The following is a 7283-nucleotide window of genomic DNA, read 5'->3' on the forward strand; positions in this document are numbered from 1 at the left end:
CACATCGGAACAGCTAACCCATCTGCGGAAAAGTTAATATTTTCTCATCTCAATTAGTCGCTGCTGAATTAAAAAGGAATAAAATGCAAAATAGTTATTACTTTTCAAATAAAATTAATTGCTAATGAATAAATTAGATGTTAAGACTGGAAGGAATAAGAGGCCAGAGGAACGACAACTGGAAGGGAGACTGCTGGGGGTCAAAGGCCACTTCCTGTATCTCTCGACAGACAGGAAGTGAGAACTCAGCTGTGGTTTCTAGGCTACACTGCTGCGCTAGCATCGCTAATGTAAAGAGTCTCTCTACTGCGCTTCAACAGGCACCARCGGCATGAAGGCAATACAAAGCATTTCTCAGTCACATCTACCAACAGTCAGTAAGGCCCCTGGTGTAACTATATGGCACTTTCTAATGCTATTAGCATTCCCAACACAATAACCTGCGCTGATGTGCTAATTGCTAACGCAGCGACAAGAAAATAGCGATAATTTGTCTAATTCACTGATGACATGGTCACATAATAAGTCACGGCCATAAACTATTTAAACACCAACTTTGCTCAGTTCTTATAAGATCTCGTAAACAATTACAATAAGACATGTACATGAGAATCAAAGCAGAATGTATTAAAAGAGGACAGGCAGTGAGTAGGGGGACTATTTTCTTTTGACTTCCTGTTCCTGTACAAAAATACATGAGCGAGAAGTAAGGCCGCGGAGGACGTTGTTCACCTAAAGCATCTCTTCCTCATTAAACGTATAAATCCCCCGAAAGATATAGTACCAAAAGACAGTTCAGAACACATACACAGTACATACTAAAATATTTATAACAAATATATCCTCACGGAGGATTCCTCTTTTCAAAACTGAGTTTCTTTTAACATTATACCTATAAAAATATAATCACAACTCCGAGCGTTAAAAAAGGCACTGTCGTGAGCCGTTTTTCCGAAGATAATAAATGTTCATTACTTTGAAAAAGTTCTTGAAGGTTTTTCTATTGGCGGTGGAGGGTGTTGGCGTAGAGGCCTGTGGGCCACMGAGGATTCTGGGAGATAAGAGTCTCTGGTAGGAGATGGTTTCTTATGGGACAGTCTGTGCTAAGGACTAAGGGGCTGATCTCTAACCTCTGGCCTCAGGGCCTGGAGAGCTGGGTGTAGACAGGCTGCTGCTCCCAGTGCTGTGGACTGTGGGTCTGGGTGGGCACCGAGGGCACTCCGGTGGGGTCGGCGATGGGGGTGTACATGGGCCTCTGGCTGGGGCTCATTATAGCTGCTGAAGGAATAGAGCCCTGAGCCTTGGCACCTGCATGGCTATAATAAGAGTTGGCGCCGCCCTGGTGATCAGAATAGTCATACTGGGCGCGGGTAATGGAGGGGTAGGATGAGGCGCTGTAGTGCTGCAGGTTGAATGAACCATAGGTGACATGCTGGGGAGGGGAGCCCTGCTGCTCACTGTAGTGGCTGGGGCTCAGCTGCTCCGTCTTGATCTGAGTGGTTCTCCCCTGGCTCTGGCCTTGCTCTCCCCACTACCTCCACCTCCACTCAGGATGGAGATGGGGTGCTGCTGCTGCTGCTGCTTGGGCATCCAGCCATGGCTCCAGCACCCACCTGGCCAATGGAGCTGGAGCTGATGCCGCGGTAGCTGCCCGTGTAGCTCGTCTGGGCGCGCGTTGACGCCGGGCATGCCGGGGTGCCCGTGGGGCGGTAAGTACTGGTCGAACTCATTGACATCGAAGGCCTCGATGTTGGAGATGACGTCGCTGCTCAGCTCACCGATATCAACGTCCCGGAAGTCGATGTTGAGCTGGCGGCCCGTGCCCTCTTGCAGGGGGCGGCCCTCACGCTTCAGGTCGGCCTTGCCCACAGCCAGGTCTGTTTTGGGGGTGGTCGGTGGTGTAGGTGGGCCCTGGGCTGGCCTGCTGGTCCAAAAAGAAAGAGTTAATCTCACTGCACTGCATCATGATATTATTGACACAAGTCAACCAGGGAGCTAATAAAGATATGTTTGGAAATGAAGAAAGTGCAAATAAGATTTCGGAGTTTCCCGCCATGAAGGGAATGGTGTCATTATCTAATGTGCTTTAAAGAGGAAGAGATAAGTGGGCAGAGTAAAGACAGGTGGGAGATTTGCATGTCGGCTTGTAAAAACCACAAATCATTGACAGGTGTGTCAGTTCATGAGGGCTCTAAAAGCACTGATATTCACCTTTTCAATAGGATAGTAGAGGCATGTACAATATAAAGGATATATATATATAACTCTTTCATTTCACCGGCATAATAGTGATTCCCATTCTACTTTAACATGATTATATTATAAGATGATTATATCGACCAAAAGCAAGTTTGAGTAAACCTGGTATTATCTAGAACGACAATTTAATGAATTGTTCGAATTAATTGTTCTTACCTGAATGTTCACCGGGAGAATGCACTTCGCCCATGCTGGACGCGGGCGAGTCGGCTTGCCGGAGAGCTTTAAAGATGTCACCGGAAGAGATGTGGGTTTGCTCGCCGTCCTCTGGCTCGCTCTGCCCGTTCTTCACGGATTTTCTCCTTCTGGGCTGGTACTTGTAGTCGGGGTGATCTTTCTTGTGCTGCACTCTCAAGCGTTCAGCTTCCTCTACGAACGGACGCTTCTCGCCTTCGTTGAGTAATCTGGAACAAGTATCGTATTTATTACACGTTTTCGAAGTGTTGAAACAAGTACTATAATTATTACTATTATTATTATAGCCCAATATTTGAAAACTACAAATTCGAATCGAAATTATGCCCATAGTTTACACTATTTAATTGCAAATGTAGCTATACACCAGACATCTTTCCAAATAACTGATTCACGCTGCTATTAATTCAAGCTTTATCTAAGAAGCTATTTGTGAATGAGCACATATTAGTTGATCAACTAAAAATCTCCTCAACGGCGGGAAAAGTGATGAGAGTTGTAACCTACCTCCAGAGTTTTCCCAGGGTTTTGCTGAGTTCTGCATTGTGGAGATGTGGGTACTGGTCCGCCAGTTTCCTCCGGCGGCTTGAGCCCACACCATGAAAGCGTTCATGGGTCTCTTGACATGGGGCTTGTTTTTGCTGGAGCCGTTCACTCGGACGGGCATGGGCCAAAGGTCCAGTCGTAACCCTTCAGCACCTGAGACACCGCATCTCTGATACATACAGGGAACTTGTCTTGGTCAGCCTTCTTGAACTCGCCGAGCACGCCGTCTGGACCCAGTAAGAGATGATTATCGGACGGCCTGGTATTCTCGGTGTCAGAACCGGAGCCAGACGGGCACGGCGAGCGACCGAATCCTCAGACATGCTGGGGCTTGGAGCGTCAGAGAAACACTTCTCCTGTTCGTCTGACATCTTCAGGAAGGGGTCGAGTAGATTCATGCGAAAAAAATGACCGCTGAGCTAATGCAATGAATTGCTCTTGGAGGGAAAAATTCCTTCCTTTCAAGACTTTAGAATCCAACTGCTGCTGTGCCCACGGGCTGCAATGAATGTCACTGAGTTCGGTGCGCAAATTGGTTGACAAAGCTGCGCTCCTGCAAACTGTCAGAATGTTAATGTGAAGTCCTTCAAAAGTCGTCTATTCAAAGCACGTTTTCTTGCGAATAGGCACGCTGCAAACGCACTCTAATGTATATTTCTCTTGGAAATAAAACAATTTCTGTCATAAAGGCGCAATTTAATGTTCGCGTCAAACTTCCAAGATCATTGAGAGAATTATGAATACACTTTCAGTGTGAAGCCTGTATTTATAGACTGGTCCAAGTCAGGAGGGAAGCGATTGGGTGAACATTTTTAGGAGGCGGAGACGAAATTTGACTCTGCGCTCCCCCCAATCTTCAGTCAACAACAGAGAGAGGGACTTAAATAACATCAAATAAAATATGTTAATCTGTTCAGTTCTTTCAACTTTGTCGRAAAATGTTCATTTATTCAATAATTCATAATTTATTCCTTTATTATAAGCATGTAATCATAGAGTCATATTGCCTAGATACTTGTTTGTGTTCATTATTGGTATATTTTACTCAAAAAACGAAATATACAAAAGTTCAAATATATATTGTCTGGTATAACCACCAGTTTGTCATGTGTCCATCTTTCGCTTAAAGTATTAAACATAAAAACATGACCAACTCTATTGTCTTATTCAAGTGCATTTTCTTACTTTATTGTTTGCTTTTATTTATTGTAGCACTTGTATTTTCATTCTGATAATACATCTACGAGGATGTAGAGTTTCGTTTTGAAATTGATACTAGACTAGCTATTTTCATATGAAGAAGTACAGTTACTGAACATGATTTGGCGTCTCAAATATTCAGCCAAAGAAACTGTTAAACCAGGCCAGGCCTATTAATTAACCTACATAAAAAGAAACATCTGCTTAATATAATTCAGTAAGGCCCATAGTAGCTGTCTTCTTTTTGTGGTATCTCCTGCTGAATGCTTTCTGTCATTTCATGTGGATTGTTACACAACACCGACTCTGCTCTCCGTGCCACTGCACAGCAGCACCGTCTATTTTGACCAATAGGGGGAGACAACAGTCCAGAAACTCCACTGAAGGGCTGTGACGTCCCCATAATGTCAACGGTGAGTAGACCTATAGATGATTAGAAATGAATGCTCATCTTCATAAAATAATGTTGAACATACTTTATAATCATAGTAAACATTATGATCGCCCTCACCCTGGATGTTATTGTGGATATATAGGCCTATAGATCCATAAGTAAGAGCTACATAGCAACCGCAATGAGAGATACTTCTAAATTCACTCTCTCCGTCCGCACATATTGTATAATGGGTCAATTATTTTTGAACTAATTGTTAAAATGACCATGTATCTATATGGTATAATATAGTGTTAATTGGCAAATACTTGTTTTCTTATAGGCCCTACAGCTAATAGTGTTTATCAACTTTATCTCTCTCTCTCTTCTCTATCTCTCTTTCTCTCTCTCTCTCTCTCGCTCTCTTGCGCTTTCCCTCTCAATTTAAATGTTTCAATTTAAGGTGATCTATCTCTCTCTCTCTCTTTCTCGCTGCTCCATTATTTGCTCATGTTTAATGTTGTTTTCAAGACTACTCGTCAATAATTTCGATTTTACTGATGTTGATTTCTCAAATTATTAAATATATATTTAGGTCGTGATCATTAATTAATATGGTAATACTAATTACAACAACAACAAACAAGGCATTCACATAATAACACAAGTTAAATAATCAATGCATGAGTTGCTTCCACATTTCAAACTACTGTATTATAACATTTGATTGACATGAAGCACAAGCGTAGGTATCACCCAGATAAATAACGCTGGCCTAAAATGAAACGAAACAAAATGTGTCACCAGCAGTAAGGTCAACCTTGTTGGGCGAGCGCGCAGAACTCTGTTTGGTCTGCGCACAATGGGCGCCTTTGTAGAGAGGGGTTCAGTCAACTAATCCGGGTATTTCATTTTTAGAAACCTAATCCCGAATATAAACGTTCCACATACACATTTTTTAAGGGTTGGAAACAGAATGTTATTTTTTCGCTGTACTAATGCATGTGCTGTTATACATTATTCAGTGACATCATACACTCTAAACTTCAGCAGTGGGCAAATGATGTACATGATATTTAAATATAATTGTTAGTAATAATGATGATAATAATAGTAGTAATAATAATACACAAATGATAATAACAATGTATCATACACAATTCTAATCATGTTTTTACTTTTTGAGTTGTTACTGTGATTGAGTTGTGGTGTGTGTGTTAGTGTGTGTAATGTGAGCAGTGAATGTTTGGGATTGTTTTGGAAATGTCATTTTCAGCGTAATGTGTGTGGCACATGTGCTTTGTTGGGCTACCTTGAGTTTGACACCAAACAGATTGCCAGGTGTCTTTCTCACAACTGTCCTTATGGTAATTGGCTTTTTGATGTATTCAATCAACACATTAAGGACGTTACCAGATGGAGAAACCAGTGGAGTAATTGTTCATGTTTCATGTAAGTGTTTCATTGCTTACATATTCCTGGTTTACAACCAAATAATGGCGTTTCCATAACAACTCTATGGGTCTTCTGTATGTGTGAACAGTGTTATTGCTGGGATCACCGGTTAAAGACACACACACATAGAAACAGACTAAATTGAAAGTGCTCATTGAAATTCTGAGGTTTCGCTCAGCAATATATCTGGTCCAATAAAAGAACAGTGTGCCAGGATACGCGTATTCACCTGTCCCGTTGCTAGGGTAACCTCCAGAGGGTCACGACCTATGGCATTTTCATTCAAATCAACCAACCTGAATTGGCTGACAGCCGTACCTTAAGCTTACAATGCCCCGTCATCATTGGCTGACTGGAAGTGGTGCCGGCCAATGCAGTCGGCCCTCTCTCTGATCTGTCACATCTCAAGCGTGGATGACATAAGCCACAGAAACGCTATACCCCCAAAATACGATGGTGTTGGATAACGGAGAGAATTAGATGGTAAATTGGAGGTTAGGTTTTGTTTTTGTTCATCACCAGTTGGAACAGGTATGATTATCCTGATTTCAGAGACTCATCAAGGTAATACGACTCTAATAACTGCAGGCTTAAGCCATTCACACCTCAATCTGTTTGTCGAGAGGTTTGTTCAACTGTTGAGATGTGATACTGTGGTTTGTGCAGAATGTGCGACAATGCATGTCCAGGTTATTACTACAGTAAGTGGAAGGCATTTGGAATTATACTCTACGTGCTTACTAAATGGAATCCGTTGTATAACAGTACATGTTCCTCACAGACTATATGTGTGATGACATGTAGACTGCCAATACTTGATGCCAACAGAACAGCTATATGTCTCTGTGATGACATCCCACAGAAGTAGTCAAAACTATATGCTCTCTGTGATGACTCCTCACAGCCCAATGTCACCGAAACTAAGTGTCTTCTGTGATGACATGACTCACAGAATGTCAAAGAGAACAAATAATAATGTCTCATGAATGAACATAAGCTCACAGAATTTCAGATAACAATGGTCCTGGTGATGGACTGCTCACGAGCAGATGTCAAAACGACCTATAATGTTCTGTGGTGAGTGAACATGCCTCACAGAATGTACAAGAAACCTATGTGTCTCTGTGGATGCATGCTCACAGACATGTCAGAACTATATTCATCGGTGATGACATGCTTCAATCAATTGCAACTAATATTCTCTCCTGTGATGACATCTCTCACAACAATGTCAAGAACTATATGTCTCGGTGAT

At 42.3% G+C, this 7283-nt stretch overlaps 1 pseudogene; it reads right to left on the reverse strand.

Moving 5' to 3' along the window:
• Positions 1-1006: 1006 nt before the first annotated feature.
• Positions 1007-3494, reverse strand: LOC112079214 (transcription factor Sox-9-B-like; annotated as a pseudogene).
• Positions 3495-7283: the final 3789 nt, after the last annotated feature.

Source organism: Salvelinus sp. IW2-2015, unplaced genomic scaffold, assembly GCF_002910315.2.
Source record: "Salvelinus sp. IW2-2015 unplaced genomic scaffold, ASM291031v2 Un_scaffold7241, whole genome shotgun sequence".
Classification (NCBI taxonomy): domain Eukaryota; kingdom Metazoa; phylum Chordata; class Actinopteri; order Salmoniformes; family Salmonidae; genus Salvelinus; species Salvelinus sp. IW2-2015.